The sequence below is a fragment of the Labrus bergylta genome, chromosome 4, assembly GCF_963930695.1.
Source record: "Labrus bergylta chromosome 4, fLabBer1.1, whole genome shotgun sequence".
In the NCBI taxonomy this organism is placed as follows: domain Eukaryota; kingdom Metazoa; phylum Chordata; class Actinopteri; order Labriformes; family Labridae; genus Labrus; species Labrus bergylta.
In genome coordinates this window covers 31,908,034-31,918,504 of record NC_089198.1, presented here as the reverse complement: position 1 = coordinate 31,918,504, position 10,471 = coordinate 31,908,034, and the positions used below count along the sequence as shown (strand labels likewise).

Sequence of the window (10,471 nt, the reverse complement as noted above, 5' to 3'; positions counted from 1 at the left end):
AACCTGCAGTATGATGGAGAGATGTCAGAGTAAGGGGCTGCACATGGAAGCCTGCCCAAGGGCACCTTGGCAGTGTGCTGGCATATCTCCAACAACAATACCCAATTCCATACTTTGGTCCGACTGGGACTTGAACCCTCCTGTTTCCAGCCCAAGTCCTTACAGGCCGAGCTACGGCGGCCCTAAACTGTAAAAGCTATTGTACAGTGAAGATGATTGATTTGACCTCCTTCAAGTAAACTCCTTCCGTTAGTCACACACTGATGGGAGAGGCTGCTATGTAAAGTATCCATCAGACTAATCCCAATCATACGCCGCCAAGGAAGCAGAAGGAGCACCTTGGTTAACTCCTTGTCTTGCCCGAGGACACATCGGACATGTGGCTTCAAGAGCAACAAAAAGTTGTGCCTGTGTGCGTCATTGTGCTCATCATGCTTTTAACAGATGATAAATGACATGTTTTTGTTTGTTGTTTTCTCAGTATATGAATGAATGAATATATTCCTCACATGGCACTATTCAGACACAAGCTGAAAATCAATTAAATGTTCCAGGATGTCAATTATCCACATCAAAACAGGAGCGTTAACATGAATCGCCAGTCCCCCAAATAATAACACTCCAAGAGGTAAGATACAACAAGTACCAACACGCCCCCCCCAAAAAAAAACACAAGAAGGAACCCACTGATAAACCAAACTAAGTCTTAGTTCATCGCTTCCAAAAGATCCTGTTCATAAACCAACGCTCACATAACAAGTCTGAGACATTTGTCTGTTATAAGTTACTTCTCTCCTCCTTTCAATCGTTTTAAAGAGAAATTCAGACAAAGCAAAAACATTATCAAAGAGAAGGAAAAATAAAAAAATCAAGAATTCATTTTAAAGTGTGTCACTAATTTTGGACACGATGACGCTGCCTCATAATTTCTATCTTCATTTGAATAAGATGACATACTTAAACGTCTGAATATTTTAATGAGTACAGTTAAAAAACTCACCTATCTTTTAAAGAGGAGGCCAGTCTGTCTCATTATGAAGCAGGGCGGGCTCTGCTAGAAGAGGAAAAAGATGCAGGACTGATGAAGACGTCAGACTGACAGATCGCTGTATTCAGGAGAACAGTCCTTCGAGAGTCGAGACACATCTAGCGTATCAAGAAACACATTTATATCAATCAACAAAGGACATGGTTACAAGTGGAAATCACACTTTGGCTAAATTATTCTAAGAAAAGCTTAAAGCAGTCACCAGTACCTTTTCTTTCTGTCCTGGTCGTTGCATTGTGAGGAGACGAGCAGCACTCAGGACTTCCTCACAGAGAGCCACTGTCTGAGTAAGTGGTGAGGAAAAAAAAAACCAAGAGAACAATCAAGTCCTGGCCTCCACCAGAGCTTAACACCCCCTTAGAAGTGACCTTTCACAATAACAAAGGCCGAATACTAAAAATAGTGCAATTGGCTTCAAACTTTAATGAGGCAAGGTGCCTCACACCTTCCCTTTGGATCTCATGCTAAAGTCAAAGACACAAGGATTAAGGACAGCTGGGAATGAGACCTGACATGCAGGGCCCAGGGGAGCTTTGAATAGACAGGGATGAAACAAAGGAGGTGAGAAACAAGCAGGGACAAGACCAAGTCAGACCTAAGAGAGTAACAGAGTCTCACTATACTTGAGTAAGTGTGAAAACGATACGTCTCAAAACGCTGCTGGTTGCTGTGGTTAACAATCATTTCTATTTGATTGGCCTTAAAGAGGACATGTTATCCCCCTTTTCCACCTTTTCAAACAGTCCCCTGTGGTCTAAATGAAACACCTGTGCTGTGCTTTGGTCAAAATATAACATGAATCAAGCACCAGAGGAGGTTTGTGACCCTGTATAAACCAACTCTCTCAGAACGCTCCGTTTTGGTGTGTGTGTCTCTTTAAATGCAATGAGCCCCTCCTGAGTTTTCCCGGTAGACATCACTCCTCTGTAGCGAGAATAAAAATGGCCGACCTGCATAAAAGTTTTGTTCTAGGCTGGGGGAGGAGTCTATGGGTGGAGATACCAGGAGAGGGGAGGTAAGAATCCCCATTGTGATGTCACAAGGAGAGCAAATTTAAAACGGAGCATTTTTCTCTGTGTTGTAAGACTTATGCAGACAACAAACAAAAGACTGGATGGGTTTATGTCACATTTTGTGGGTCAGTAGACACTCAGGTTACACAAATATATGTTCACACACACTGTATAAGTGGATTTTTCAGAATATGTCCCCTTTAATATTCTACAATTCTATAATTAATTTAGCAGACGCTTTTATCCAAAGCGAAGTACATCAGAGAGTAAGTACAACAGAAGCAAGGATCTAGAAAAAAGTGAACAATGTCAGAAAGTGCAAACAATCAGCTTTGAGTCCAATTGGACACACAGGTGCTGACAGGAAGTGCACAGAGGCAAAGCACAACATTGACAGCAGTTTTTGAGAGCTCTAATCTGTATAGAAACCATCTTATAAGTCGTCGTTATCAAACAAAAACCATCGTCATTACCATCATCGTCACCAATAATATGTATAATATAACTATACATAGATATAATATAATGAAGACCAGTCTTGCTGCTGCATTTTGTATCATCTGCAGGGGTTTGATAGTGCATGTAGGAAGAGTTGCAATAGTCAGTGCGTGATATCACAAGAGCCTGTACCAGGAGCTGTGTAGCAATATCCCTCCCTGACACACTTAAAGTTGCACTATGGAGTTTTGGTAGTGAAATTTGAAAGTTGGAGTAGTGAAAAAATTCTATGCTATATTTTCTGAACTGAACACACAAACTTTACTCAAAGTCAAAAATGGGTCCCTGACACTGTTAAGCTGTTAGCTAAAAAGCTACCAGGAGTGTTACGGTGTCACTGCTGCGGGCCCCCCACCACAACTTCTCACGTAGCATTTTATCTTCAAAACGTTTTTCAGGTACCACATTTTCCTGTGAGGACAGTTTGTGTATAGAGTTCTGAACATATACCACAGAATCTGTAGACAACTTTCACATTTCTCTACCTCCAGAGTGCACCTTTAAAATGTGGATGAACACAGGTTCATTGATCATATTTCTGTATATGATTGATGTAGTATCTACATCTGAAGCCCTAAGCAGACTTGTGAATCAATACATTTTGTTTTGCTCCATTTTCAGAATAAGTTAATTTCCATTGCTATCTCACAATCTAAATTTTTTAAATCCTGTTATCTCATGATAACAAAGCTGGTTTTTCAGTGATAAGAAGTTAATTTCTTAAGATCTCTGAGGACTGTTCCTGAAAATCCGTCGAGATAACTCGATAAATAAGTCCAGATCTGGAGAAATCAACTTAAATGTATTTGTTATCACAGGAAACCTGAGTTAAATATAATGCATTGATGCATGTCCACTGGAATCCACAGGATTCCTCACACTACACAATATACATAATGTACATATATGCACTGTGTATATGTTCTCTCTCAGGCTTTCACCTGTTGCTGCTATTAAAAAAACAAAACCCTGTCCTGACTACTGCGTCACAAGCGGTCCCTTAGCTGTCCTCTGAACCAACACCAAGCCCTGAAAGGACGCCAGCAGGAATTTCACAAGTTATCTTTGTGCTCAAGGACAAAGAGAAGGAAACAATGCTGCAGCAACAGAAGCCGGCTGAGAGCACGCGCAACCGACAACTTTTTGGATCCAAGCCTGGAGAAGGAGTCATTTAACTGTGACTTTGTTTAAGAGCACAAACATACATGCAATGTTTGTAGAATCATTTTAATTACATAAAAAATGATCAGCTTCACTTAAAATCTTAGGTAAAGGCCCCACTGAAAACACTTCTCTCTGTCTTCTTACGACAGAAACAAAGTGTTACGGAATAAAAATACAATTTTAATCTAATGTTTTAACGACATTTTCCTTTTAGGAAAAACTTCCTAAAAACTATGTTTACACCATGACAATGCCAACATGACAGCAAGCTGAATGGAAACTTTCTGGGTTCTATGAATGTGTGTGAATAGCCGACTAAGCGATTTTGGCTGAAATTGTCTTTAGGTCCCGACAGAAATTAGTAACTCATGTTCTCTGAAAAAGGAACAAAGAAAATCTGTCATCTGTATCAGTTGTAAGTCTGTAAAAACTTTGACCAATATCTGCCACAAGGTACCAATCTGATGAACCAATCAGACGCCTCCCTGTCTCCCTGCTTGCTTTCTACCCCATGCGTGCACTAGCCCACACTGAAAGCGCATAACCGATGACGGAGTTTATACTGTGAGTATGTCGTCGGCCGTTTTGAGTAGTAAATAGTCAAGTTGTTTTTTTTGTATTTGCTTACAGCTGAATGAGACATGAGACGACGTAGTTTCTACACAATGCAAGCGATGAGTTGAGGTCCGCTTCTGGACCATTGGCGCTCGTGCATGTAAGTGAGGGGCGTGGCTTTTGAGGGAGCACAGAAGGGAGGGGGTGGGTTTAGACGAAGCACTGAGTGAATGCTACTTTTAAAATCATGCCATTTTTCGAAAATGACCATCCCTGCCTTTAAAGTTGTCTGCCAGCACCAGATATTAATATTCAGTTAATCTTAGTGTTATTGTCTTAATTAATTGAATGTTATGTGTAATCTGTAATGTAGCTGCCCACCACTAGACGGGGAAGTAGCTTTAGGGATGACATTCTTCATCTACAATGCCATGTGAATGTCATTCCTTGTTATTATACATTTTCTAATCATATTCAATTTTTTACATACATAGTACACTTATAGTTACCAATTCCTTTATCAGCATGTAGTTACACATTTTGTTCACTAGAGGGCATTCCAACATTACAGATATTTTCGAGAACTTTACGCTGAATGCAGGCCTGCTCGTGGTCTCTAAATGTAATATGGGAGGTAAAGCCTTCAGGTATCAGGCACCTCTCCTCTGGAATCATCTTCCAGCCGGGGTCCGGGAGGCAGACACAATCTGTACTTTTAAGAATAGACTTAAAACTTTCCTTTTTGATAAATCTTACAGTTAGGGCTAGCGCAGGTGTAGACCAGCTCCTAGTTAGACACCATGACACAATTTAATTAAATCAACCTTAAAAACCTGGAGGACATTATACAACAATTAAATTCTTCCTCCTGCTGTCTTGATATTCTGCAAACAGGTTTTTTCAAAAAAGTTTCCCAAGTCATGGCTCCAGATCTGTTACAAATTGTAAACCTGTCACAGGTGTCTTCCCACAGGCCCTGAAAATAGCAGTCATCAAGCCACTATTAAAAAAGAACAATCTAGACGAGTCAATAATGAACAATTACAGGCCTATATCAAATCTTCCTTTTTCAAGTAAAATTATTGAAAAAACAGTTTTTCAACAGTTAAATAACTTCTTAATATTGAGCAACTGTTTTGATGTCTTCCAGTCAGGTTTTCGACAGAATCACAGCACTGAGACAGCTCTGGTTAAGGTGTTTGATGACATCCATTTGAACACAGACAGTGGCAGAACCTCAGTCTTAGTTTTACTTGATCTCAGTGCTGCGTTCGACACAGTTGACCACAATATATTACTCGACCGACTGGAAAACTTGGTGGGAGTTTCTGGCACAGTACTAAACTGGTTTGAATCCTACTTAAAGGACAGGGACTTCTTCGTGTCTATAGGTAACTTCAAATCTGAGCAAACAAAAATTACTTGTGGAGTTCCCCAAGGTTCCATCCTGGGTCCTCTTCTGTTTAACATCTATATGCTCCCACTAGCTCAGATTGTAAAAAACAATAAAATAAGTTATAATAACTACGCAGACAACACACAAATATACATTACAATATCGCCAGGTAACCATGGTCCCATAAAAGCACTGGGTAAATGCATAGAACAAATCAATGAGTGGATGTGCATAAATTTCCTCCAGTTAAACAAAGACAAACTGAGGTTGTTCTTTTTGGAGCAAAGGAGGAGTGACTCAGAGTCAGCAATCAGACTCAGTCAGTAAGACTGAAAACCACAGACCAGGTAAGAAATCTGATCATAGTGATGGACTCAAACCTACATTTTAAAAACCACATTAAGACAATTACAAAGTCAGCCTACTATCACTTGAAGTATATATATCAAGAATCAGAGGACTTATGTCCCAGCAGGACCTGGAAAAACTTGTCCATGCTTTAATCTTCAGTCGTCTTGATTACTGTAACAGTGTCTTTAAAGGCAACCCAGTCTCATGTCAAAATGTGTAATACCTATGTTGGTCCACAGCGCAAAACGTAGAAGTTTCACAATAAGGGCTCTAAAATTGTGACGTGTCTACGTTTCCTTTTGTCTATTCTTTTGTATAGGCATACCTCAGGTCACGTGACTGCCCAGTTTTCCCCTAGCGAAAAAAAAAAACATGGCAGACATCCCTTCTATTTTCGGTGGAAAATGCAATATTTTAAGATAGTTTGAGGCTTAAGTGACGTTTTGATAACCTTTCTGGCGACAAATGTACATTGTATCTTCATAGTCTTCGTTCGGTTTATGTTTATGATCTTTAGTTTGTTTGTTTCTACAAAGATTCTTTCAGGTCTCGATAGAGAAACGTTGAACTGTTACGTTTTCGACTGTTGCTATGGTGGTTGCTATGGATGCTATCAACAACGAACCGGAAGGAAGTGGACGTTCAGTTCGCGGCTCTTAAAAAGGGTTACATCAGACCCTAGACATCAAACTAAACTCCTATGCAATAAATAATGATTTCTGTTTTTTTTTTAATGGATGTCTTTCATTACAACCAAATTTAATAAAACGATTGGAACAGATCGATGCATATTAGCAACATTATAACATGTTATGTTATAACTATAACATGTAACAATACATAAAGACAATACTTTACAGTTTGTGTGATTTATATGATTTCATAATTTTATTTAACAAAATAATCCTGACAGATTAGATTAATACCAGAAAATGCAATCAATAAAGTAAACGGCCGGCGATAAGAACTACAAATGGGCGCATGACACTGACATCAAATAATGACGTATTGATAATCGTCACTTGTGAGCGACCTCTTTATTAAATCTTTCAGGGGGTATTTACTGATGTTTTTTAAGGTTGGTTGCAAAAACACATCTTAAATCTGTGTTAACCAAAGATCCCATTCCAAGAATCTAAGCAAAAACCCATTCAAAAAGCCCATTATGCTATGGTCTGCCAGTGTGCTGCTGACATGCGCAATCGTGCAGTCACGCCCACTGTCAGTTTAAAGGCAGAGGGCACGTTCACTATCGATTCAACGCCTTTCACAATTCACCTTTCACAATTGAAACACTTCAAAAAAGGGTGTTAAAAAGTGTGAAAATGTTCCAAAAGACAGAGGGTCATTCTCCACTATATGCTGTATGCTTTGTGAACAAAACTGATGTTAAAACTCCTTTTAAAGCTGCTTAAAAGAGCTAATTTGACCATTTGAGGCCTAGCAGAGACATGAAGCGTTATAACCTGTTCAACCCTGTTGCTCTTTGAAAGACATTAAACTGAATATTAAAACAATGAATGATGACAAATTAGATTAACTCTTCTATAAGGAAAGAAGGATAAAAAAAGTACTAGGATGAATTAATATGGAAAAGAGCATAAGAGATTTTTACTTTTAGCCATAATTCTAAACCAAGCACTTAAGGCTGTCCTCCAAGCCTATAGTTCCCCAGATTTCATGATATACTTACACCAAAACAAACAAACAAACAAACAAACAAACAAAATTAAAAAGAAAAAAACAAAACATTTTATGTACTGGGCTTTGAAAGCACTCTATGAAAGTATGACTGCAAGACCCCTTGCCAATGAAATGAGAATATTTAAGTTTTTGGCTTAGAGCTGAACGACATACATCGTTGGAAAGGTCTCATCCTGGAGAGTAATATATGAGAAGATGAGGTTTTAACATGACCCCTGTTTTGAAATAATGCCCTTTGAACCTTGACCCAAGGGCATATTTGAAGGCTTATACCTCAGCAACAAAAGGGGCTACAGACATGGGAATAACTGTTTTAGAGAGGTCTTGGAACAAAGTATAATGTGAGGGTAGTCAGTTCACCAAAACAACAGGGGGAGCTGCTATATATGGTTAAAATACATTTTAACAAATGTATCAATTATTTTTTAAATATCTGATAACATAAATGTGTTAACCATCCAATTAAACTCCCCTGTGTACCCTCAATTAAATATCTATTACTTCTTAGGTAAGGGAAACACTGAGATTTATCTAAAAGACTACAGTTCCTCAGAGTCAAGTCATACAGCTTGATACTGAATGGCGCCATAATTGTAGTCTTTTCCGTTTCCAAAAAAAGGTTGTAACTAGGATTATAAAAGGCTTACAAAAGATATAGTCACTGAATATGTCACGGATCTCGTGTGGCCGAAGTATTTATTGCATAGTACATATATGATCCATGTTAAAATAAAGTACATATATCAGTTCATTTCGGATATCTTTACTGTTATTCTAGAAACGGGAATTTTGATATTTATGTCTGGCGTTGTGCATAGAGGGAACATAATTAGGGTTGTAAAAAATGTATATCTACCCACTATTTCAAATATTTACTAAAGCCGAATGGGTTTTGTAAAATAATCTAGACTATATATATTGTAAAAAAAAGTGGTCAAATCAAACCTGTTTTAAAAGATAGTATTAATCCGTCAGGATTATTTTGTTAAATAAAATCATATAAATCACACAAACTGTACAGTATTGTCTTTATGTATTGATACATTTTATAGTTTATAATGTTGCTAATATGCATCAATCTGTTCCAATCATTTTATTAAATTTGGTTGTAATGAAAGACATCCATAAAAATGTAACAGAAATCATTATTTATTGTATGGGAGTTTAGTTTGATGTCTAGGGTCTGATGTAACCAATTTTAAGAGCCGCGAACCGAACGTCCACTTCCTTCTGGTTCGTTGTTGATAGCGTCCATAGCAACCACGATAGCAACAGTAGAAAACGTAATAGTTCAACGTTTCTCTATCGAGACCTGAAAGAATCTTCGTCGAAACAAACAAACTAAAGATCATAAACATAAACCGAACAAAGATTATGAAGATACAATGTACATTTGTCGCCAGAAAGGTTATCAAAACGACACTTAAGCCTCAAATTATCTTAAAATATTGCATTTTCCACCAAAAATAGAAGGGATGTCTGCCATGTTTTTTTTTTCGCCAGGGGAAAACTGGGCAGTCATGTGACCTGAGGTATGCCTATACAAAAGAATAGACAAAAGGAAACGTAGACACGTCACAATTTTAGAGCCCTTATTGTGAAACTACTACGTTTTGCGCTGTGGACCAACGTAGGTATTACACATTTTGATATGAGACTTGGTTGTTACAGGTCTGTCTAAAACATCAGTCAGACAACTGCAGCTGATGCAGAACGCTGCTGCAAGAGTCCTCACCAAGACCAAGAAAATGGATCACATCAGTCCAGATCTGAGGTCTTTACACTGGCTCCCAGTCTGTCAGAGAATAGATTTTAAAATACTGCTGCTGGTTTATAAAGTGCTGAATGGTTTAGGACCAAAATACATTAGTGACCTCCTGATTAACTACAAACCATCCAGACCGCTCAGGTCGTCTGGGACAGGTCTGCTCTCTGTCCCCAGAGTCAGAACCAAACACGGAGAAGCATGTTCAGTTTCTATGCTCCTTATATCTGGAACAAACTCCCAGGAAACTGCAGGTCTGCTGAAACTCACAGCTCTCTTAAACCGAGGTTGAAGACACACCTCTGCCTTTCAATAAACAGCTTTAATGAAATTTTAAAATGTAAATACGCACTATAAGTCTTATACTTATTACATAACTCTTTTTATATTTTTGTTTTATTTTGGTCAATTAATTTTATTTGAATGAGTTTGGTTTTATTTTAACATACAGTAGTTTAATGATTTTTAAAAAATGTTTATTTTCTTTCCTCTGTCATGATGCTTTTGATGTATTGTGTAATGCACTTTGAATTGCCTTGTTGTTGAAATAAATAAACTTTACTTGCCTTGCCTTATGCTGCTATTGGCTTAGACTACTGGGGGAACTGGCACCTTGAGCTCCTCTCTCTCTCTCTCTCTCTCTCTCTCTCTCTCTCTCTCTCTCTCTCTTGTGCATTCACATCATATTACTGCATGTATCTATCTGTAAATCTCAGTCACTAATCATATCTTTTTTACTGTGAGCTCCTGAGCTCTCTTAGGTTTCCTCGGAATCGTCATGAGCCTGGATTTGCCCAAGATTTCTGTGTCTCAAAAGGACATTTTTTCTTGCCACTGTAACTTTTGTTTAATGTTGCTAAAGTGCTACACTCATGATGGATGTAGCCGGGTCTTTGTAATATAGCAATAAATAAGGTCTTTCACCTGCTTTTAAAGTGTCTCGACTTAACATACACTTGTTATAAATTGATGCTATA

General features: G+C 38.3%; 1 long non-coding RNA gene across 2 annotated transcripts in view; it reads right to left on the bottom strand.

The window, feature by feature from the left end:
• The window catches only part of LOC136179093 (uncharacterized), a 47,115-nt gene that overhangs the window by 20,607 nt on the left and 16,037 nt on the right, over positions 1–10,471 (bottom strand). For both annotated transcript variants that reach the window (XR_010666378.1, XR_010666379.1), the window contains exons 3-4: positions 1,257–1,331; positions 1,001–1,146 (exon numbers count right to left, since the gene is read on the bottom strand). This is a non-coding gene — a long non-coding RNA (uncharacterized lncRNA). The remainder of the gene's footprint in view (positions 1–1,000; positions 1,147–1,256; positions 1,332–10,471) is intronic.